Source organism: Equus caballus, chromosome 17, assembly GCF_041296265.1.
Source record: "Equus caballus isolate H_3958 breed thoroughbred chromosome 17, TB-T2T, whole genome shotgun sequence".
Lineage (NCBI taxonomy): Eukaryota > Metazoa > Chordata > Mammalia > Perissodactyla > Equidae > Equus > Equus caballus.
The window spans coordinates 50,885,748-50,911,796 of record NC_091700.1 but is presented as its reverse complement, the minus strand read 5'-3'; positions in this window follow the sequence as shown (position 1 = coordinate 50,911,796).

Genomic DNA, 26,049 nt, shown 5'->3' with positions numbered 1-26,049 from the left:
TACTGGGTATTTAATCATCTCTTCTCAACCTAATTCATTCCCTATAATATCCTTTGAATTTTAGCAAGATACATTAGTGATGGGATTTTTGTTTAATTTGTGTATGTGCATGCATGTGTTTGGTTGAACCAAATGTCCAAATTTGAGCTACATAGTTTTTTAATGAATAAAAAATATTGAATTTGCTTTAATGGCTATTTTTGCATTGCCCTTTAGATTATTTTTTCTCCTTCTTTTCAGTAGGAAGAAAGTTTCTTGTTTCAGTGACTCAATCCTCTTCACTCCTTTCAGTTTCTCATCTCTGTAATGAGAATGGGAGTGGGAGGGAGTTGTAGGAAATTTTCATTTCTGCCCAAGGCTTGAGAGGGAAAGCAATACCAGAATGACTTGCCTCTATTCTTCCTCATTTATCCTACTCAGAGCACAACAAAATCAAATCTTCATAGTAAGTACTTACCTTGCACTAAACAGATCAATCTTTTTCCATTACATTTGTCACATGAGACATGAACTCAACTGTAATTGATTTCAAAGTCATGTGGCACAACAGCCACTATAGTATTTTTCCTATGATAGTCTCAATCAATAGGCCTAGCAGCTTAAGAAAAATAATTACATCAACATATCTGCTTTCCTGACACCATTTTGTTCTTAGGTGTTAGAAACAGTCTGGTATTAGACGAAATCCAATAAGTTAGAAGCAAGAAGGCTCAGAGCCTGGGTAACTAAGTGCTTACACCTCCTGGGCTCCAGTGGTACTGATTCCCTCATTTTCTGAATCTTTTCACTGCTCACAGCACAGTCCATCAGTCTTACAAGCAGTTCTAATAGCTCGTGGATTTGGGGTTTGATGCAGGCTTTGTATGAGCAGATGCTTATATAAAAGCTAAAATAGGTGGGTATTAAAAGGATTAAGTGATTCAGTAGAGTATCTCAGCCAGCCATAATTCAAGACACAATAGTTCAAATCTTTCATTGCTGTTTTCTTTGATAAAATGTAGGTTTTAACCTTTTGGGAAGTCTTTTTCTACGGTGTCAGCAGCAACTCCAGACCTGTCAACTCAACAATACTTTACAACTAATGCCTTTCACAATGTCTGAAGTAGAGAAAGGAATTGCAATAATACTGCCTAGGATTCTGTGAGATTGGAAATGTAGTAGCACACATTGGCTAGTTACTTTGTGTATGGAAATAGATGAGTCGGCAATGACATGAGGGGAAAAAAAATACCTGCAGGAGAAAATCAAGTCACTGGAAAAAATAAAAGCGCTCTATCACGGGATGTCAAAGGCTGGTACATGCCACTTCTGAATGAAAATGATAAACTATTAACATGTCATTGTAGTGCTTATCTCCAGAGTTCCCAAAGACTAATTTTTATTTGCATCAAAGCAGCAAATATTAACTTAGTCACTAAAATATAGAGAATCAATCCATATGTTTTACATTTCTTTTTATACTGGTTATTTATGCATTTTTAGACACATTTCTTCTGTTAATCTCATAGGACGTGAATATCAATTGACTAATTTTGTTTGGTTCACTATGCAAACCCTCAAATTGCGTCATTCTTCTGCCCACACCAAAGCGTAATTGTATTGACGAAAGGAAGGATATTATCCACAAAGCTGGCTTAGCTCTGGCATTCCTTCATCACTCAGGTCTATCCACACACTGTCCACTCATTCATGAGGCATTTACTGAGTGCCTAGTGTCTTTCAGCTATTGTATTAGATTCAGCAGTGAGCAAACAGATATGGCGTCTTCCAAGAAAAGGCATAAATCACTTAGAAATGAAAAATAAACAGACAAAAACTTGATACGAGAAATGAGATGAAGGACTGGCCCGGTGGCACAGCGGTTAAGTGTGCACATTCTGGTTCAGTGGCCCGTGGTTTGCTGGTTCGGATCCCGGGTGCGGACATGGCACTGCTTGGCAAGCCATGCTGTGGTAGGCACCCCATGTATAAAGTAGAGGAAGATGGGCACAGATGTGAGCTCAGGGCCAGTCTTCCTCAGCAAAAAGAGGAGGATTGGCAGCAGATGTTAGCTCAGGGCTAATCTTCCTCAAAAAAAAAAAAAAACACAAAAGCAAAAAAAAAAAAATGAGTTGAAGAGAGGTGAATGAACATTCTAGCTCTAATGGTGAGAATAAGCAAGCAAGCAGGAGTAAAAAGCAATTTTTTCTAGCCATTAAAGGAAAAGTAATATTTGGCCCATAGGCCTGAACTTATTTGTCAGTAGATTAGCTCGGATATGTTAGATGATTTGTAAATTTCCAGAAGGGCTGCACTCTGTAAGCATAAATCTTATACAATGCCCATATTACAAATTTTCATAAAAAATTATTGTAGTTAAAACAAAATCTCTTTTAAAATGCGAAATCATCTAGAAGAGCAGCAGATTAACAGTGATAGCTATTTGCCCCTTAATTGAATTATTTGGGGATTATTTAATTACAGTCAACTGAAATGAAAGCTTGTTTTTTAATGAGGAGAAACACAATTAAACTACAGCGCTGCCTGGGAGATCTTACACATTGAGTTCACTGGGAACAGCTTAGGGTAGAAAGATATGGAAAACGAGGAGCTGAGACGTCACACAGAAACTTTTCCTCCTTTTATAGTTACGGTCTCACTAGCCCAGGTTATGCTAACAAAGTTATAAATAAGATTTATTGTTAGAATTTACTCAAGAATGACATAAGGATTGATTTTAGATAATTTCTTCTCTGGGAAACACAATGCTAGAAAGAAACATACATAGATTGATGATTGATAGATAAACAGAAACATTTCTATGAGATAATTGGCGGTACTATTCTCATTGCGCAGTAAAGAAAAGGGTGTAGTGAATACATGACTGAGGATGTAAATAAACAAAAGAAGAGGAAGAACCTGTTTTTCTTAATAATATTTCACTACATAATAATAAAGACTTCCTTCTTGTAGTTATTGTCTACTTTCTTTCCTACTCCTTCTCTTTCTTCCACTCTTTCTTCTCCACTGTTTCTTTCCTCTTTGGTGTCTTATCACTATCATCTTCTCCTTCTTCTTTGTCTCGATCTGTATCTTTGTCTCCTTCATTGTTATCATCTAGTTACGGCAGGATGATTTAGGAAATCTTTAAATGTATAGCTCCTATCGAAAATCACTGAATAATGATTAAAGGTATGTATCTAATCTAGAAATAAAAATATTTCCTTAATAGACTATGGAACAGTTCATTGTATAGATTTCTTTTTTTTTTTAATTAGACTATATTTTAGAGCTGTTTTAAGTTCAAAATTCTTCTTTAAAAAATAATTTTTCAAAGTTCTTTTTCAAAAGAATTTTCTCTAGTACTTAATTATTCAATAGATTAAGATCAGTATCCTTGAAAAATGCTAGCTAAAAATCTATTCCTGGAAAAATTAGAAAGTTTATAATGTAAACAATTGACATTGTTATTGAATGTACAAGACAGGGACAAAGAATTCATATTTGTGGCATTACTTTCTTCATGGTATTTTTACCTAATAAATGTAGATTAGGTAAAACTTAAATCTACATTAAGATAAGACCATTTTTAGAAAAACTTAAATACTTATATGTTTAGGTAGTCTTGAAATTTCTGCTATGTCTCAGAGTTATCCTTCAGTATTAGAAATAATCTAAGAAATTGCTTTCGCAGTTATTTTGGCCTCATTTCTTAACATACATTTTGAAACTAGTTGTTTGTCTTAATTAGATATTCTATTTTATATTTAATTCTGATCTTTAAGGATATTCTCTCTCACAAAAAGTATTTTCTTTACTTTGGATGATGATTGGCAGAATTTCTTTATGTCTTTTTTGCAAGTGACGGGATTTTTTTTAATGAAAACTAGGTAACATAAATTATGAAAAAAACCTAAATTCAGCATAAGATTAAGCTATATTACATTTGTTCAGTGACAAGATTAGTACTGGTTGCATACTTTTTCTAATAGATCTGGGGAACAGGTACTAATGATGTATTTAGTTCTCCACGATCGAATCAAGATTGTGAAAAAAAATTAAAGCATTTTTTCTAGGTCAATGTGTTTCTATTTTCATAATCATCTTAATTATGCATGGTAGAAATGAACATTATATCTAACGAATATAATATTGGGTTAAAGAATATCTTTAGCGTCGAGACGAATATGTACAGGTTCAGACTTTTACTTATATTTTTGTATGCTGTCTCCAGTTTTGTAATGAGAAATGAAGGATTTACACAGTCAAGGGCATTGAATGACTAATTTCTTTTTGTCTAGCTTTCTTTTCCTTTTGATAAATATTTTCCAGTTTTAGTTTTCTGCTCATAGCTTTAATTTACATTTCATGTTATTTAAATTTTCTTATTGAAGGGCATTTGAGAGTGAGGTTAAAAGTATTGCAATTTTGTCCAATAATATTTATTGAGTGTCCACGGTGTACAGTGAGTACATTTGTCTGTAATATGAAACTTAAGACATAAAAAGCACAGTTCCATTGCTTTGAGAAGCACAATTTTTATCTATACAGCTGCATCGCACTTTGAAAGGAGATAGACATCTTAAAAGTTCCATGCAAAACAAGTTGTCAACATAACTGTATATTTAAATATGTACATAAGAAGAGTTCATTATTAAAAGAGATTCCCAGAGATATCTATTCCCAGAATAGGTTATTTTGTAAGGAGGTGATAATTTTTAATAATTATTTTCACAATGCATTTTTTTTAACTTATTAACCTTATCTAATTTAGGGATCATTTATGTACAATTACTAAAGGGGATATAAGAATAATTTGAGATAGTAGTATAAGGTCAAATTCTTCAAGAATGGTTCCATGGAGGAGCCATTGAGAAGCCATTGAGATTACTGAAAAAAGAGCTAATTATGCAACAAAGAGCAATAAGAAACACATTACAGAAAAATTTTACTAATTTACCTGATGGAACACATCTCATAAGCTTCTCTTGTTTGTTTTGTTTTCTTTTGTTTTAATGCCACTTGGGTGTTTGAATGACCTACTCTTAGAAGCTCGAAGTCACAAAATCATGGCCTTACAAGGGTTTTGTTTGGCGTGAATAGTGTTTTTAAAATTTTGATAACTTTATATGGGGCAGACTGCCCCCAGTTTACCTAGTTCCTAAACTCTATGCTGTCTTACATTCTGCCTGAAGGCATTTGGGTTTGCTACCCTTGATTATGACCCTTATATTAATTGAGAACCTACTATGTGAAACAATGGTATAGAAGAGAGACATAGTTCTTACCTTCATATGGAGCTTACAGTCTGTTAGTGGAATAGACAGTAAATAAAAAGTTACGTAATTAAACGAAGTGATGTGAATTACCTCAAAGGAAATTACAGGTGAAATTAGAAATTTAACAATAGGATTTAAACTAGGAAAGTGATAAACTAAAACTTGATGAACTAGTAGTAAACCAGAGGAAGGGCTGTCCAGGCAGAGTCTCCATTTCCTGGTGAGGAAAATGAGGTCTGGAAAGGCTTTGTGACCTTCGAGACTAGTTACTAGAAGAAGAAAATTCAGGTCTCCTGGCTCCCAGGTGGAAATTCTTTTCACTGTCAAGTGTTTTCATTATCCCTTTAAAATTTTCCAATACTACAAATGTAATGCTTTTTGTATACTCAGGTTTACAGATGTATCAAATACTTAAAAAAAATTAAATGTGCAGAGATAATTGGATTATCTTCCACTGCTTTATTGGTTCTTCTGTAACTGTCATAGCTAAAGACCATGGGAAAGGATAATGAAAAAAATTCCTTAATTAGGGCCAGTTTTTACTCCCTTTAACTAGTTAAATCATTTGTTGGTTTTAACTAAGATTTACCTTTATTTGCATTTGAAATAATAGTGCATATTATGTGTAATATTTCTTTTTTTATAAACAAATAAAATCTGAATTTGGACACGGAGAGTAAAAATATTCATGTGCTCAAACCAGAAACAATATGAAGATTGTGCTTCAATGAGCATATTGTCTATTATACCAGAGAGGGCTTCAATTAATGAATTTGTCAATTTTCCTTTGCTGTAGCTTTTGGATGGCACTTTCATTTTGCTTCAAAACACGTAATTACACGCAAAAAGCATTGGTCTCAAGAGGTCAGAACCTCCATTCTACCTATGTGTGCTCGGAGAGCCAGGTGTGATCAGCTGGAGATACTCTGGTAATACTTATTGGTGTCAGACCTACAAAGGCAGTTTTTCTAATCTTGGGCTCCCATTCCTGCCCTGAGGATCCTTTAGACCATTCAAGGGGGGGTCTTTAAATCAGTGAACTACAAAGAATTACTTTGAAAATCTTGTGATTTTGGCACAAGTTCATCCAACCTGGGAAATGATAGGGCCTATTCCTTTACTCCTTTACTCTGCCTGCTCCCCTGATTCAGGCAAATAGTAGACAGAGTTTCTAAAAGCTAAATGTATTTAATTCTACCCAATGTCGTATTAATATAGGATGGATGAGCAGAGGGAGTAAAGAGAAAAAACTTAACATGTACATAGCTTTCACTATGTGCTAGGCCTTATTCTTAATGCTAAACATCTACTGACTCATCTAAACCTCATATCAATCCTATAAGGGAGATATTATTATTATCTTCATGTTACAGATGAGAAAATCGATGCACAAAAAGCTTAATAAAATTAGCCCAAGTCCTACAGATTCTGAGGGAATAGAACTCAGGTAGGTGGTTCCAGAGTTTGTGTCTACGATAGAAGTTATCTTTGGAATAAGCCTGCATTCAAATATGGACTCTAAAATGTACTAGTGGTAGATGGTCCAATGCTCTTCTCTGAAAATCAGTTTACTCATCTATACAATGAGGATAGTAATAGTCGCTGCCTCAGAGGATTACTGTGAAGATTGATTGCGACAGTCTCTGTAGAGCTCCTTAGCAGAGGGGGTGATATACAGAGAATACTCTAAGTAAGTAGCTCTTATAATCATTGCTATTATATTATTATGGGCTGGGGGATGTCCTTATCAGCTTTCAGTCCAGTGAAGCCAAGAAAGATATCTATATGCCCTCCAAGAGACCCTGGTGTAAACAGTGATCAGATTCTGAAATATCATCTATTTTAAATAACCTTAAGTTGAAGTTACAAGACATAAAATCATTCTTAGTAACTCATCGAACTAAACAAATAAATGAAAAACACTTCCATTGATTGACCTAAAGGAATTTCAAGTTGCAAAGGGGATTCTCTCACAGGTGAAAGTAGTTATTGCTTCATTTCCTTGCCTCAAGTCTCCTCTTCTCTTCACTCTGAACAAAGGGCTATCATTCTCAAGAATTATCTTTATGCGAGACATAATCTCATCATCCTTTTTGCTGGCTCTTACTTCCTACATGGGTTTGGAGGTGACTGCAATGCTTTGTGATGGAGACAGTGAGAACATAGAGTTTAACAATAGTGGTCAAAAAGAAAAGGAAGAAAAGTTAGAGATTTATCATAAATAGGCCTTTGTTCCAATGGTTGTAGAAGACGATAGGGAGATAATAGCACAAAGCGAAGAACAATCGATTCTCCTCACTTACACAAACAAATAGATGGTGATGTCAATATCAGAGACAGACAGAAAAGGGAAAGAGAAGATGGTAAGTAATGCAGTTTCTTCAGAGTATGTTCAGAGCGTTTTGTCTAATCTTAAATGTCAAGGCCGAAGATTAAGGGTGAGAGTCACCAACTATATGTAGATGTTATTATAGTCAGTGGAGTGGATAAAACTTCCTGGGAGAGAAGTCTACCGGTTCCCACCGCAGAATCTTGTGCTCTGTACATTTTGTGTTTATTTCTTAAATGGAGTAATTATTCCAATCCCATCTTTTGGGGCCCACCCTATTTGACTATCATAGAATGGGGGGGAAAAAAGGGAGTGAGAATCGCAACCACCACACACCATCAACAACCAGGACATCAAAGCAAAGTTTGTGCGATTATCCTTTGCCAAACTTCCATACACCATTTTGGCTTGGCCTTTTATAACTTCTCGTTTCTTTAAAGATGAGTGACCTTCACGTTCCTTTTAGCCTCGTTTTACCTATCAACTGTAATTTATAGAAAGAGGTGACAGCAGGATGCAGTGTGAATTTCCCTGGTTTCAGTATCCCTCAGGGTTGGTCTGTACTCCCAACCTTGGGAAGGAAAAGCCTATAACTGCTGAACTGATATTTCATTTATCCACAGTTTGACCTATGCCACTGCTTCATCTCATTCCCACGGAAGCACTACCCTGACTTTTTTCCTCCTGGCATATAATCAATAGTAAGGGCATTATTCATGTTTTCAACACCTATGTGAAATCAGAAGTTCCTAAGTTCACCACAAATCTGAGGGGCTCTCCTGCTGACCGAATCTTAACCCTTGCATTTAGACTGTCCTCTGTTAAAATATTTAATGTAAAGTTGATTTCCTAGTGGTGACTTGTTTCTAAATGTCAAAATAACTTTTCTAAGAAATGTATTTTAAATGAAATTGCTCAAGAAATTTCTCCGTTTCTAGTCTATAGGCAAAGCCGTTAGTTCATTAATCAATTTTGAAATGAGATAAATGAATAGGCTGTCCGAAACCATCCAATCACTTTGCAAGGTTATACTAATAAAAATAAAGAGCTTCAGTTTACAAATTCTATAATTTGACTCACTCTGAATTATAAATGCCAATTCTTATCCTACAAATGCAAACTCACCAAGGGAATATCAATGGAAAACAATTACTAGGTAGATTTTTGTGCTCTGGCTCTACAAAATAAAATACATTTAGTGTTTTCAAATCAATGTTGGAGGAAATGTCAAGACAGGGGTACACATTTACTCACTTTGCAGAGATGTCCACAGCTATAAACTTTCTGCACTTTAATTAGAAAAGCAATGCAAAACTATTCTCTTGCTCAATTGTAGGAAATTCAAGACATTGGTATTGGGAAAGAGTCCTGAAATTGTGAAATCTTATAGATCCAAATGTATTTTTAGTATAATGGCAATAGTTACTAAAAATGCATTTCTATTTTTATGGCTATAGCTTGATTCTTTAAGCATAAACCCTAGGCATACAAAGATAATGGATATTGAAAGAGGAAGATAATTATAGGAAAACTAGAATGCTTAGGTAGCTTTAAAAATAGTATAATTTAAACTTTCTTACACAATGTATGAAACTGCTAGGTTTTAGACTTAGTTTTAGAGTAGGAATTGCCATGGCTGCTGAAGTATTTCTTAAAGATCATTATTAACAGATTGTGGGTTTTCCTGTTTATTTAAATTACATTTTCTTCCCTTCCATATACAGTTATTTAAAAATGAAACATTGTTCTGATGCTGAGTCACATTGAGAGAATTAATATGCCATATACCTTAAGCCCGAGATACATGCAGTTACTGTCAATGCCCAGATTATGAGTACAGAGACAGGAAATTAGAATATTTTATGCCTTGTGGTAATCCTCATTCCTTTATTAAAAATTTTATTCTTATATTGAGCCTTATAGCTGAGCAATGGAGATAAGTGGGGAGCTAAAGGAGAGGTGGGAAGAGAGAAAAATAAGCAGAAGAAAATAATACTCTGAGACATTTGACTTCTATGGAAATTCATAAGAAGAATCCCAGATGCCACAGGAGAATAGGAGGGCTCATTCTCACCAATTTCAAAAGTGGTCTGAATGTTTATTAAAATTACTTGTTCAACTGAGGGTTTTTTTTTTCAATTTAAACGTTGGTTTTTATTTTATTTTTATTTATTTATTTTCATTGCCATAACATTGTTTTATAACATTATATAAATTTCAGGCGTACGTCTTAATCTATTTTGAATTCTGTATAGATTACATTATGTTCACCACCCAAAAGCTAATTACAGTCCATCACTACAAACATGTACCTAATTCAACTAAATTTGGCATACCAGGTTACTGATGGTCCTATTCCTTGTTAAGGAAAAGTCTAATTCTCAATCTAAGAATGCGAGATGGAATCAAGAGATCTGTAAACACAGGTCCATGGAAAAGAATCGTTGCCTTGAAGATAAATAAAAATATTCTGCTTAATTCATTCAAATTCAGTAACTAATGAATTCTAACTATGGGCCAGACATTGTGTTAGGATAGAAAAAAGTATGACAGAGTACCTGCCTTATAAAAACTTTGGCTAGGAATTCTGGTGGGATCGTGGGTTCTGACGCAAGTTATGCATGTGATGGAGCCGAAGGCTGAATTTCTAAGTCTATAGAGCTTGCTTTTGGTTTTCTGGGTTTAATTCTTTGAGTTTAATGGGAAGAGCATGGACTTTGGAGTTAGATGATCCTGATTATTTCACCAACCCTCTCTGAGTATCCATTTTCTCATCTATAAAATAAAACTGCCACCTGTGGCACTCTTCATAGACTCTGCCTAGAATTTTTTATCTTTCTTTTGTTTTAATTACAAAACTCAAAATGCTTTGTTATAAATAAGTTAATGGTACAAATAAAAACATTAATGTAAAGCTCTCCCTCACTTTTGTCACCCAGTACAATCCTACTCCCTAGAGATAACTGTGACAAACAGATTGGTGTGTATTGAGCTTTATTAACAAAATCAGCCTCTGGGGAGATAGGAACTGAAGAATGTATCTATCTTGCAGAATTTTTAATTTACTGGAATTCCTTCAAAGTTGGAAAAGAAAATACTTTGTGGTACATATTCTAGACTGTAAAAAAAAACATTGTTACATACAAATATGTGCTTATCATTTAAATAGGATTCTCCCTGTATAATTTAAGTATTAGCTTCATGAAAGGAAGTTTCCATTAGCTCTTGAGGATGGATGGATATATATACATATATATATACAGATATATATAGATAGATAGATAGATTCAAATTTCAAGTCATCTACTTGCTAAATGTATAAAGTTGGAAAATTTGCTTTGGTTCTTCATTTCTCAGTTTCCTCATTATATAATGAATTATTAATAACACCTATTTCATAAAGGTATTGTGGGCATTAAATGAGTTAATATATGTAAACCAATGACCTAGAAGAAACATTCCTTAAATGTCAGAAATTATCTTCTCAAATGAAATGGAATTGATAGACTTAGCTGTAGTTAAATAAAAAATAAATTATAAAAAAGTTCCTTTTTTCCTTTTAGACACTGTAAAAGAAAAACCTTCCACCTTAAAAAATATTTATTAATATAATGAAGCATGTTTAAAATATGTGTACAAACCAACATTTAAAGTATATTATCTCACATTTTAGAGAATTCACACAGATTTAGTAACATGGCAGTGCACGGAATATTTTCCCTTTGGGGTCTTACTACAGCTTTTTGATAATCTGCTTTACTTATTTAAATAAAGTTATAAATAAAAGTATTTCTAGTGCATGGGTAATGTATCTATTTAAGTTATTATAGTACTTTAGGATTCTTATATCCTTTCGACGGGAAAACTTTATTATACTATTTATTTGATTTTTTTCTTACTAGTTTTATCAGAATTCTGTTTCCCCCTTGACCAAATCAAGCTGTCATACTTACTAACTCACGCAACCAATTATAAACTAAGCCAACGATATAATGGCAGGAAATCAATCAAAAGTTGTAGACAATATGGACATCATAATTTTGTGTCCTTGAACACCCAGAGCGGTTTTCTAAGATAAGGGATTATTTAGTACTTAAAACTGAACAACAGTTGTAACTGTATTTGAAGATAAAAAATAGTGTCCTATGTTCTCAGCCAACAATCGCACTTTGTCTTATAAATCTTTGCACACATAAAGATAAAACAATTTGTTTTGATGGTTAAACTGAAAAATTTAAGCTCAAGTTATTTAAATCCTGTGGTTCTGAATTTTAATAACTTATGATAATTAAAACATCAATATAAAGACAAACAACATTTGTAGTGTTCTACTTCACAGTATTGTTTTAAATACACAAAGACAGAGGGAACACAGGCAATTGTGGCTTGAATCCTAGACCTGCAGCTTTCAAGCGATGTGCCATTTTAGCAAATTACTTGATCATCTGTGTCGCAGGTTTTTTTTTAATCTATAAAATGGAGATGGTAATAATACCTATTTGAGAGAGACCCGTATAAAGTGTTTAAAGTGCTAGAGCATAATAAAGATTCCATTTATATTTGCTACAATTATTACATTTCTTTGAAGATATTATTGTTATTGTTTCTGTTGCTATAAATGCTTTTGACTTAAATTGCTTATGATTTTGTACCTCAGTTTATTGTACCCTGAAACGATGTGCTCCAGTTAATGGTCAATATCCATCAATGTTCATATAACTAATCACATTTGCAACCTTTGGGTCATTAATACTCATGATTGTGAATTTTGAAAATCATATTTTGAAATCTTCTTGCTAAAAGGCTCTGACTTTGCTGCTGAAGTTCAAATCTTATCTTTGTCAATAACTTTTGTTACACAGGATCTGAGCTCAGAAAGAACATCCCTTGGCAGCTGCTCATTGTGTTGGAAAACTGAACCATAGTATTCTGGTGAAGAAAAGTTTTGTTGGTGTTGAAAAGTAGACAAAATATTGAAATGTGCAGCAATCAGGACATTTTTCAGAGAAGAGAAGGTAATCCATACTGCGTTAAAAACACTGAAATAAAGATCAGAAGTCCTGGATTATTATGCCAGCTCAGTCATTGGCCTGTTAAGTAATTTAAATTATTTGAGCTCAATTTCTTTCTATACAATACACCTACCCCATGGTTAGTGAGTTCACCGTAAGCCATCTGCAGGAAAAGTGGTCCTCGAGCTCAGGAATGAGGTTGAGGCAACATTCTTGCTCTTTGCCTATCCCTTTTCCATATAATAACATGAGTAACATGTTACTCTTTAATGTGTCATTATGTCTTAAGACAAAAACTATTCACTGATTCTCATAGTGTTTTGCCTGAGATCCAAATTTCTCTGGTGATCTACAAGGCTCTGTGTGATCTGGCCCCACCCTCTCCCACTCTACTATACTAGATTTGAGTCAGTTTATCCAATTTAAAGGGAATCAAGCATTTCTTTTCATTACAACACACACATGATTTATCACATTTCCCAATTTATATTTATTTACTTGATTTTTAGTCTTTGATAGAATATTAGCTCCCTTATAGCAGGGACAATATGAGTTTTATTCAATCTGTTATCCTTAGCTCAAAGCACAAATGCCTAGTACACAATAAATTCATAATATATAATATTTTAAAACAAATTAACTAATCTACTACCATAATTTTGCATATCAACTTCAAGTTGATATATCCCAAAACTTTATTTCCACTCCAGGGTTCTCTCCCAAGCTTCATATTTGTTGATCTGAACTTCTGCTAAACTCTTCACCTAAAAGTTCCACAAGAACCTCAGTTAGCATTTCCAAATAAATGTATAGTCATGTCTCTTTTTCCATCTCTTCCTCCTATTTCAATCTCGGTTGCTGTCACCAATATTAGACCAGTCAGCCATGAAGGAAACCTAGTAGCCTGCTTCTCTCACCACTCATTGAAAAAATAATGATCACAAAAATCTTCTTGTAAATTTGACCACATTACTCCACTAAATAAGATTTTTTAATGGATATTAAGGAAAAAAAATAAAATGAAGAGGTTGACAGCTCTTCCCTGAAAAAAGCAAGAATCAGAGCATGGGACAACTGTACCCTACGCTATAGTCCATCTGGGTGGAGGGAAGCCAATGAGTGAGTGAGTTACATATGGCAGCATTAATGAGGAAAGAAAAAAACCCACAGTGCCTCATTGAAACATGAGATGTTAGTCAAGGGCCAGAAAACAGACTCTAGGGAAAACAGAAGTAATTAATATTTTCAGAACATTTACTTTATGCCAAGTGTTTTAAATATATTACCTTGTTTTTCATCACACTCATCTATATTCCCCATGTCCAACATAGTAAACCAAGATTCTACTACAGTAATGCAAATTACAAGGTTTGCAACAATACTTGTTGAAAGAATAAGTAAATTAATATTGTTAAGAAAAACAGAGGTTTAGAAAGGTTAAGTGATATACCTATATTTTTGCAGCATAAAGTGTTGCAGAACTGACACCAAAGTTTCTCTTGTTTCAAAGTCCTGCTTATAATCACTACAATGTATTATCTCCTTTACAGCTAAGCACTTTCTCTAAAAGATTCTGAGGTTCTTGCGATTTCTATAAAAAATTGTTATAAGTAGTAGTAAATCAATTCAGTGATTAATTTGGGAATAAAGAAGTCAAAGTTGATTAATACTTCTAAACTGTGGAAATAGGAGGGTGGAGACACCATTGATGAAGAAGCCAAATTTGTGAGCAGATTTTCTTTTTCTGAGAGTAAGGATATGTATTCCTCTGCAGATTTGCAGCATTTGAGTCTACAATTGGACGTGAAAGTGAAAATGTTAATAGTAATGAAAAGTGGGTCTAGGTTTTCTAAAGTGATTAGAGATAAGATAAACATTTGAGCATCACCAACATGGAGTTGTTGGTTGGAGCTACAGAAAGAGATTGAGTCTCCTTGACAGAGGGTGTAGAGGGAGAAGGGAGTTGAGAACAACACCTCAAGAAGTAGTGCACAGAGAGGATGAGAAAAGAAAATGAAACCAGCAGAGAACACAAAGGAAGAGGAGTCAGAGAGACAGCATTGCTTCTCAATCAGTTAGACAGTGGAACGGGTGGAAGGTCAGTAGTTCAGGTCACCAGAGTTTCCCAAGGCATAGGTGTGACAAACTAGACCCATTCATCCAAGGAAAGTAAGGGAGCAAGATAAATATGAAGAGATCTTCTTCTTAGTTCTAAGATTGAATCCAGGCCATCAGTACTCTCTGGGATATGCTGTGCTAAGCTGCCAAGAAACAGTCCTTGCATTATTGGTTCCTCTGGCAGCCGTTTGGGTGTTTCGAGTCAAGCCCTAGGCAAAATCTGCAACTTTGCTCCCTATGGCATTCTTAGATCCCAGCAAAGAAGCTAACAGTGTGACTGGTAGGTAGTAGGTTTGATAAATTAATGCACTCATGTGGATTGAAGCAGTTCTGTTCTATCTGCCAGTGACACCCTGCCTGGCCAGCAGTTGCCTGAAATAGCTGAAGAACTAGAGACGCTGGAAAAATGAACAATTTCAAGCTTGAGAATTAGAGATTCTCAAACATCGCAGTCACCTATGTTATTTGTTAAAATTCTCATTTCTAGCCCTCACCTCTAGAGATTCTGAGTCAATGGGTCTGCATTGGGCCAGGTTATGCATTCCTAAAAGGCTGATGGATGTTTCTGTTGTTGGATTGTCCTTTCAACATATTTTTTAAAACATTGCCTTAGATAGCAGGTGCTGAGAAAATCTTGATGATATATTTCAACTGGATAGAAACATATCTGAGTAGGTATATTTTTTTTTGACTTATAAACACTACTCTGATTATTATTTTACTATTATACCATTTGCTTCAAAATAAATGATTACTGTGCATATATTAACTCAACCTTTTTGCAATTTAACCATATTAAGAGGTATTAAATACATTATTGTTTTCTGTCCTAGAAAAAGATGACCAAAATTAATCAAATTTTGAGAAGATCGAGGGCATCATAAATCATGACCTAAATGCTCATATTAGCACTTTGATAGATTACTGAAGGGGAGAATATTCAGGAGGCAAGGGCTCTCCACAGAGAATATCCTGCTTCAAATTCGAACCTAAGAATAGATAAGATTCCAGCCAGCTGCAACTGACATGCCATGGAGTGGAGGATGCAGTAACTTTCAGAAATAATTACGTCCCAACACATTCAGAATGTTATAAATAATAAACTAAACCTTGAATTGGCTAAAGAAACGGAACTGGCACTAACCTGAGAGCACAGGTGTTGTGTGTTTGGTATTCCTTGCCTTTCCCATGAGGAAAGCCGACACATTCAAAACAACTTAATGAATCTTCTGGGAAGGCCCCAAATAGATTACCTCACAGGAGCCCAGTGCAGGAAGTGTCAAAGACAGGCTAACTGTAGTGTGATGCTTAGTTGCGAAGGAAGATATACTATTGAACTTTATTGACTGTAGAGGCAGAGTAATTCACTGTTACGCACAAAAGCTCGGATAGATCCATTAAGAATCTTTCCTTAGTAGCCTCGGAAACACCAAATAAAATTGCTACGTAGTCATGTTTTTTGTGTTGTTGTTTCTTGTACTTCCATTCTTAAGAGCAGCGTTGTTTCATTAAAGGAGTAATCTTACTTATTTTACAAAGACTTTTATAGTGTTTATTAGTGCCAGGAATTATTCTAAGTACTTTGCAGACATTAACTCATCTATTTCTCATATCCATCTTATGGACAAAGAAATTGAAGCAAAAAGAGGTTAAGTAACTCATCCAAGGTCACCTAGCAAGAAGTGATGGTAACAGATCTCGGAATCCCACTCCATGGCCAGCCTTCACACACACCAGCAGCTTATTATGCTGCCTCTTCCTATGCTCTGCTGCCGAAGATCCCAGGAGCCGAGGACTCCGAGTTTACACGCTTACTTCCTTACAGACAGATTGTAGACAAGTAAGTTTTGTAGGATATCTATAGTGCAATGGATTTATTAAGATGTCTCCAAGTTAAATTGAATCACACCATAAAATGACCTTGGTCTGGTGGTAGTAGTAGTTTAGATCTGCCAAACTAATGAATGCTGTATATATGCTGAGTTCTGTGGAAATTAATAAAAGAAACCTTAACTAAATCAGAGTCAGGAGGGCCTATAGGGGGAGTTCTCATGCTTTATCATACACCATCAAATACTCTCAACAGGAAAAGACATATGTTTGCATCTTCGACAGGAAGTAAAACTACTTTGCTACTGAAGGAAGATTTCTCTCTCACCTGGCAACAGCCCAGACAATGAGAAATGCCTCAATCAGTCAATGAGAAGACTTTGCTGCCCCGAACTGTTACTTCCCCACAATGGACTTCTGTTTAGAACAGCCCCTCCCTACTCCCCCTTTTTCTTTATAAAATAAAGCCCCTTCCTCTGTCTCTCCAGATTTGCCTATGGTTCGCCATAGCATGTACATCGTGACTTACACTTCTTTTGGCTTATTCCTGAATAAACTCGTTTTGAGAATAAAATAGGTGAATTTGCTTTTGAAGTTGACAGTTCTCACCTCTAGGAGTGTTCTCTAATTAAAGACAAGGTGGTCCGGATGAAAACACTAGAATCAAACTAGAGGCTCTGTTTCCCATCTTTGACATCTCTGGTTACCTGTATATAATCTTAGGTGGTCTCTTTGCAGAACAATTAAATGAGAAAGAAGTGTTAATAGTAGTTTTTGTATGTTACTAGCAGCAGAACACTATTTTCCAAAAAAGCAACCCACATCTTACGCAGAAGCCAATATATAAAACAAATTAAAGAAGAATCATTAAGTTTAGGAAGGGGTGCATAGTGACTCAGAACTAAATAATTTGGTCTGTTTTTGACTTCTTTTCTTAGATGATCCTGAGATCATAGTGATGAACTTCACACTTTGCAATGAACTGTACAGCTACACTGAACATATTTGAAAGTTCTAGACTTCCTTGAATTGTTTTAACCTCCATATTTTTACCGTGATTCTGTTTCCTGACTATGATTAGTCCTCTGAATTTGACAAGGATAGGAGTTCTTTTCCCAGAGCTCGGTAACAATCCCTGATAAATTGAAAACCACACAAAAACCGGGCTTTGTTACCATAACATATCTCTATGATATAGATGACTAAAGACATTGCAAAATAACTAAGTATTATGAGCTTTCCCTCAAGGTATTATCAATGCATGCTTAAATGATTCCCAAAGCTACAACAAACTACTTTGGACATGACCTTCATCCATTATAAGATTATCTCTAAAGATGTCAGTGCATTATACACAAGTGCTAATGGTCTTATAAATTTAGAGAAATCTAGGGGCAAAGGAGTTGATTTTCTACTACCTTCTCAATAGAATTTCCAATGAAAGGGTAGGTTGGTTGAATTGAACAGAAACTATGCAGTAACAAATGCCCATAGCAGAATCAAAATTTGTTTATCTCATGACATACATTTATCCTCATAAATAATGTTCAAACTTTATTGATCAGCAATATATTTATATATTCATTTTTACTTACCAAGTCAAGGCTAGAAGCCAGGCTGAGTTGAGGTTCCATGAGTACGTGGGTATGTTTTTATATCAGTGAAACTGTAAAGGGGAATGTTAACATCTCAGTGGGGACCATTTCAGTGTTAAATAAAAATTCAAAATCTTTTCCAATAAAACATGCTACGTAAACACTATTGTTATATGTTTCTCAGTATTACGAAACTTCAAGAGTTAGAAGGAAAGTCTCCTAGGGTCAATGTGCAGTGAATGTATCTTTGGATTTTATCAAATTCTAAATTCTCATGTGCAGATTTTCTTTGAAGAATTATTATATTGTTAACAATGTATTACAAGCACTATCTTTCTTTGAGGTGAAGTTCTAAAATGTTAGTTTTGCCGAAAACATAATCTTAAACAAGTCAAACAAGCAATTCACCTCAGTGAAAGACCACAGAGAATTGACTACATGGGAAGTCTTAAGTCATAAGTACTTCACTTGATTGCACGTATGCCTGGCTCTCCTGTGGCCAAAATAGATGCCACTTCTTAGAGAAATCCTCTCATGGGTAAATGCCTGCAGAGTTCTGTGGCAAAATGCTGTATAATTCTTCGCATGTACAGGGAAGTAAACCACAAAAAGGAAGTTAGTGACTTAAAGTGACTAAGTGACTTCTGGGCTGGATTTCTTCTATCTTGAATCTCCAGGATTCTCAGGGAGGCTGAGAACTCTCAGATAAACATGCAATGGCGAAACAAAGCATAAAAACCTGCATATTGAGTCTCAGGGTTCCAGTTCTATTTGCTTTTAGCCATCTGGAATCTCAACTCATCTATTATATATATATATATATATATATATATATATTTTTTTTTTTTTGTGAGGAAGACTAGCCCTGAGCTAACTACTGCCAGTCCTCTTCTTTTTGCTGAGGAAGCCTGGCCCTGAGCTAACATCCGTGCCCATCTTCATCTACTTTTTTATATGTGGGACACCTCCCACAGCATGGCCTGCCAAGCAGTGCCATGTCTGCACCCGGGATCCGAACTGACGAACCCCGGGCTGCTGAGAAGTGGAATGTGGGAACTTAACCGCTGCACCACTGGGCCGGCCCCAATTATTATATATGTTTCTAAAAACTGAGGTTTGTTCTTTTCTGAAATATTTTGAAGTTGAAGAAGTCTATATATGAAATAGACCACATTATTAATAATTTATATAAGAAATCTATGTGTATTACAGTATTCTGAAAAAATAGTTCTTTTGGACTATTTGATTCATATTAATATATATTAGAGAGAGAGAAGCAATTACATAATGATTTTTTCAAATCTGAGCTGTATCACTGCCTCTGCTTCTACTTCTTCATTGGAGAATCTGGATTTCTGTCCTCAAGTCACTCATATATTAATTTTGAAAGTCAATGAAAATATTTTGTTGAAAAGTCTGTGCATAGATTTGTTACATGATGAACCATTAAATTACATAATTACACACAGTTAACCACATATTGTATGCATTTTTGAAATGCTATAATTATAGCAAGAATGATAGCTGTGATAAACGTATTTTCCGAAACATGAAAAATATTTTGGGGTAAACCCCAATTCCCAATATTTGGGGTAATAGCTAAGAGTTCTTTGGGAGGTAAGATGCTACCTAAATACTAGGAGAAATAAGAATTATTTAGTGTATAAAAAACGAACAAATGTGTAAAAGTCACAAGATAAAAGATTTGGGCTAAGTGTAAATAATATTTTGACAGTTAAACAACAATTAAGCTGTTTTGTGGAATAGAAAGTTTCCGTTCGCTGATACTTTCAACTCTGATGAGCAGAGAGAGAATGTAGGGACAAGATTAATTCAAACATATTTATATATTAAACATGTTTTGTGTACCAGGGACTGGGCTGGTGCAGGTACAAAACAAGGATCAGCGCCTGTGTCTTCCCTAATGCAGCTCCCAGTTAGGAGGCAGGTTCTGTGGCCAATAAACGCAGCAAATGAGTTTTCTGCAAGGTGCTTTGAGCAGACAGGGCCAGCTACACGTGGGCTGGACTCTGTGGATGGAGCAAAAGACATGTGAGCTGTGGACACTGTTTCTCAGGCGCTTATAATTCAATTGAAAAGAAAAGACAGTCATACATAAAAGAAAATAGTGACAACAAGGATCAGTGCTTACCTAAGTAACCAAGGGATAAAAATGTAGACTGCTTAGAGAGCTCAGGAAAGAGGGCAATTGATATTAGTTGTGATAGAACTGAGGTTCTTTAAGGTTAAATTGATAATAGGTTAAAGTCTCTTGCAAATGATCTTTTCCTTTGACTTCTAAGTGCCTGAGAATGAATTCCATTTTGTTTTTATATTTTATCCATTGCCTAGAGATTATCCTTCAAGTAGTAACATTTAACAAATAATATGAGCAATAATATCTGCTATTATTATTATTACTATTTTAATGATGTGGGATTTGGCACAGAATGACTTTTGCTCAGAATCGACTTGCCCTGAATTTAGCAGATAAATGCCGGGCTACCATTTCAACATACCATATTTTGATCTTTTGAGTTACTGTTATATTAAGCCATTTCAAACACTGTTTTAACTGCACATTTTAAATGATGTTCCAACAGACTTTTATTTTATTTTTGTTTATTTTTGGTGAGGAAGATTGGCCCTGAACTAACATCTGTTACCAACCTTCCTCTATTTTTTTTTCTCCCCAAAGCTCCAATAGATAGTTGTATTTCCTAGTTGCAGGTCCTTCTGGTTGTGCTATGTGGGATGCTGCCTCAGCATGGCTTGATGAGTGGTTCTAGGTCCATGCCCAGGATCTGAGCTGGTGAACACCAGGCCACCAAGGTGGAGCACACGAACTTCACCACTATGCCACTGGGCTGGCCCCCAGACTTATATTTTTAAAAAGAGTTAAAATATTGTAACCACTAAAATCTTTTTTGTAAATTTAAATCAAGATGGAAAAAATATACATAATGCAGACTGTACCATCATTGTAAATGACATAATTTCTTGCTATATATAAACTGAAATTTCCACTATCCCATTTATATGATTATTTCCATAGTGAAGTGAAAAGCATGAATTCCCTATTTCAGATGCATTTCCCTACAGTAGCTGAAAAAAAATCCTATTCACTTAAGGTCATTCTTGTCTGTTACAGAGCTCTGAAAGCTGTAGCTCTGAGAGCTTGAATGCTATCTCTTGAATTAAGATGATGCCATTGGGGAATAGGCCTTTTACGTACTCGTTTTACATTTAAAGGAGAGGATTTCTCTGAGGATATAAGTCCAATTCCTTGCTAAACTTTAAATTCAATTGAACCACTTTTTGCAGCTCTTCTTCACTTCTTGATTTATTTTCAATTACAATACATTTAGATATTTGAAATTCTCTAATCTATGTAAATTATAAATTGACTTCATTGACTTCTTATTTAGTGATCAAATGTTAAAACCCAATTACTCTGAGTCTCTTTGTCTATCTCTGGTGCTCTAAATCAATTTAGGCATAATTTCACACTATTAGTACAAGTTCTATTCTTTCTAAGCCTTGGAAATAGAAGTAAAGTCTTTAACATATTTAATTCTAATGGATGATATGTATTCCGTTACAAGATTTCAAGTGCAACTGCTCTTAAAAAGACTGTACCATTGATTTGAAGTTTGGTACCTGCATTTCTCAATGATTTCATCAATAAAAATATTAATCATAAACATACCAATACAAAAGACTATACTCATTACATAAGACTTTAAAAAAAAAGAATAAATGAGAAAACAAAACTGTTTCTTCCTTAATGCTGTAACTGACTAATAATTCCAATAAAGTTTAGCAAAATTAAAAATAAACAAAAATGGTAATTATATCTCAAGTATTATAGTTTTCTTTGCAAGGAATCTATGGTTTTAGCTAATAACGAGGCTTGAGAGTGTTTCTAAAATATACTCCTCTGAATGTTAATATATATGTTGAAGAAATGGATTATATATTTATAGAAATATACAGACTATTGGCATAAACAAAGCCATGTAATTTTATGTCATGCCTTCTAAGTGACTCTTAATATGTTCATTAACACATTAATTATAGTGATACAAGTTTCGCATCATTTTTTATAATTTATTTGGCCATATATTTCATTTGAGATGTCTTCAGCCACAGAGAACAGGAAATACAACTAAACATGGCTTAAAAATTAAGATGGGGAACTTCTGGTTTCTGGATCTTTATGTAAGGAGTTTGAAAGTTGCCACACTATCCTGACAAGAAGCAAAAATCTGAATAGACTGAAAAATAAACAACTATTCTTGGATCCCCAAAAGAGGGGTGGACACAGGGCAAACCACTGCCCCCAAGATTATAGAGATAGACAGGAGCATTCAGGGAGTCATGGCTTACCAGAGCAGAAACTCATAAGCAAAAGCCAACCTGGGAACCAGTGCTGGGGTAGGAAAACCTGAACTTTAATGATCAAATTGCTGGAGGACAACTCTGAGAGTTTACAGCTCGTGGGGGGAGGGGGGCAGTCAGGGGAAGGCCCACGATATTGTGAGATTTACCTTCAGGAGCTTGACCGGTTTTTCATAGTAAATATCAGAGAAAAATTGCCTGAGCTTCTGGCAGGGAGAAGGGAAAAGGAGCCATTTTGAAGTACACCAGAGCATTCTGTTCTTCTTAACAAGGTTTGTCCTCAGGGAAAACAAATTAAGCAGAGTGTAACCAGCTAGGGTATTAATAGAACTTAACTGTCCCAGAGAAAGGAAACACACGACTCGCCATCTCTGGCCTACCATGTCAGAGAACGGAAATACCCAACTCCATCCCACTCTAGCCATGCTCTCCCACCTGAGGGGGGATTAAAAGAGGGAGAAATTCTTGTGAAGTTCACAATCCAGAGGTATAGGCTCTCTAAAGGACTGAGACTTAATCATAGGACTGTAGAGGGCTTCCTCTCCCCCCACACCTCACCATCACATTTCTAAGGCCTATTTACAGAAGTTCCTTTTTCCCCCCAAACGTTATGTCTGGCTATTAAGAAAAATGAAAGGCCCATCAAAAGCCAAAAAACACAATTGGAAGAGAGGAGCAAGCAGAACCAGACATGGAAGTGCTGTTGGAATTATCAAACCAGGACTTTAAAACAATTATGACTAATATGCGAAGGACTGTAATGCAGAAAGTAGACAGCATGCAAGAACAGATGGGCAATATAAGCAGGGAGAAGGAAATCCTAGGAAGGAACCAAAAATAAATGCGAGACATGAAAAACAGTATAACAGAAATAAAGAAGGCCTTCCACGGACTTCTTAGGAGATTGGACAGAGGCGAGGAAAGAATCTCTGACATACAGGATATAGCAATAGAATTCTTAAAACCGAAAAGCAAAGAGAGCAAGGACTGAAAAAAACAGAACAGAATATCCAAGGACTGTGGGACAATTACATGAGGTATAACATTCTTCTAATGGGAGTACCAGAAGGGAGAGAAAGGAACAAAAGAAATATTTGAAACAATAATGACTGAGAATTTCCCCAGATTAATGTCAGACACTAATTCATAAATCAAGGAAGCTCAAAGAATAACAGGTTGGATAGACACCAAAACAAACTACACCTAGGCATATTATTTTCAAAACACAGAAAATCAAAGTGAAAGAAAAAAATCTTGAAAGAAGCCAGGGGAAAAAAACTCTTACCTTCAGAGAGGAACAAAGATAAGAATTATATGCAACCTCTCCTCAGAAACCATGCAAAGGAGACTGGAGTGAAATATTTGTGTTCAGAGAAAAAAGCCAGTAACCTAGAATGTTGTACCCTGAAAAATTATCCTTCAAAGGTGAAGGGGAAATAAAGACTTTCTCCATAAAAAAACAATTGAAAGAATTTGTTGCCAGGTGACTTACCTCACAAGAAATACTAAAAGTAATTATTTAGAGAGAAGGGAAATAATATCAGTCAGAATGTTTGGTCTAAATAAAGAATAGCATCAAAGAAGGAGTAAGTGAAGGTAAATAAAAACTCTTCCTCTTCATGTTCACAACTAATCCAGCAGACAACAGTTTGCTCACAATAAGAATACCAAGAATATAGTTGACAATACATGCTGATGTATATATCATGTATATATGCTTAGGCATGTTTATATTTAACTGAAGTAAATGAAAGTAATGATACAAGGGGTGGGAGGGAGGAATTAGTATTATTTTGTTATCATAAGTTACTTATATTATCTGCGCAGTGGTAGAGCATTATTTGAAAGTGGACTCAGATTAGACGTAAATGTGTATTGTATACCCCAAGGCCAACCACTGAAAAAGTAAAAAAAGAAGTATAAATAAAATGCCAAGAAAGGAGAGAAAATAGAATCATATAAAATGCTTAGTTAAAAGAACAAAAGGCAGAAAAAAAGTCGAAAACAAAAATCAGAACAAAGAAGAAGAGCGACAAATAGAAAACAGTAATGAACACAGTAAATGTTAATCCAACTACATCAACAGTCACTTTGAATGTCAATGCTCGAAATGCTCCAATTAAAAGATAGATATTGTGACAGCGGATCAAAAACAAGACCAAAATATACGATGTCTACAAGAAACACACTTTAAATATAAAAACATATATAGATTAAAAGTAAATGGATGGAGGAAAATATACCATGCTAACACTAATCAAAAGAAAGCAAGATTAGCTATATTAATTTCAGACAGCTGATGCAAAAGCAAGGAAAGTTATCAGGGATAAAGGAAGGGCATTACATAATGATAAAGGGGTCAGTTTTCCAAGAAGATATAAGTCTTAACATGCATGCACCTAACAGCAGAGTGTCAAGCTATGTGAGGCAAAAACTAATAGAACTGCAAAGAGAAACAGATGAATTCACTATCACAGTTGGAGGCCTCAACACCCCTCTCTCAGAAATGGACAGATCCAGCAGACAGAAAATCAGTAAAGAAATGGTTGAGGGGCCGCCCAGTGGCTGCGTGGTTAAGTTCATGCACTCTGCTTTTGTGGCCCAAGGTTTCACTGGTTCAGATCCTGGCCACAGACCTAGCATTGCTCATCAAGCCATGCTGAGGCAGTGTCCCACATAGCACAACCAGAAGGACATACAACTACAATATATAACTGTATACTACAGGGCTTTGGAGCAGGAAAGAAGAGAAAAAAAAAAATTTGGCAACAGATGTTAGCTCAGGTGCCAATCTTTAAGAAAAAAATAGAAATAGCTGAATTCAACACCACCACTAGTCAACTGGATATAATGGACAGCTAGAAACTACATCATCCATCAACAGCAGAATACACATTTTCTCAAGCCTACATGGAACATTCACTAAGACAGACCACATTCTGGGCCGTAAAACAGACCTTAACAAATTTAAAAGACTGGAAACCATACAATGTCTGCCCTCAGACCACAGTCGAATTTTACCAGAAATCAGTAAAAGAAAGATAACTGGAAAATCCCCAAACACATGGAAATTGAAGAACATACTTCTAAATAACACATGGGTCAAAGAAGAACTCTCAAGAAAAATTTAAAAATATTTTAAATAAATGAAAATGAAACACAACTTATCAAAATTTGAGGGATGTGGCAAAAGCAGTGCTTAGAGAGAAACTTATAGCATTTAATGCAGATATTTGAGAAGAAGAAAGATCTAAAATCTATAATCCAAGTTTTCATCTGAGGAAATTAGAAAAAGAAGAGCACATTAACTCCAAAGTAAGTGGAAGAAAAAAAATAATAAGAATTAGAGCAGAAATCAGTGAAACTGAAAGTGGGAACTCAGTAGAGAAAATCAATGAAACCAAAAGCTGGTACTTTGACAAAATCAGTAAAATCAACAAGCCTCTAATTAGGCTAACTAAGAGAAAAAGAGAGAGACACAAATCACTGATATCAGAAATGAAAGA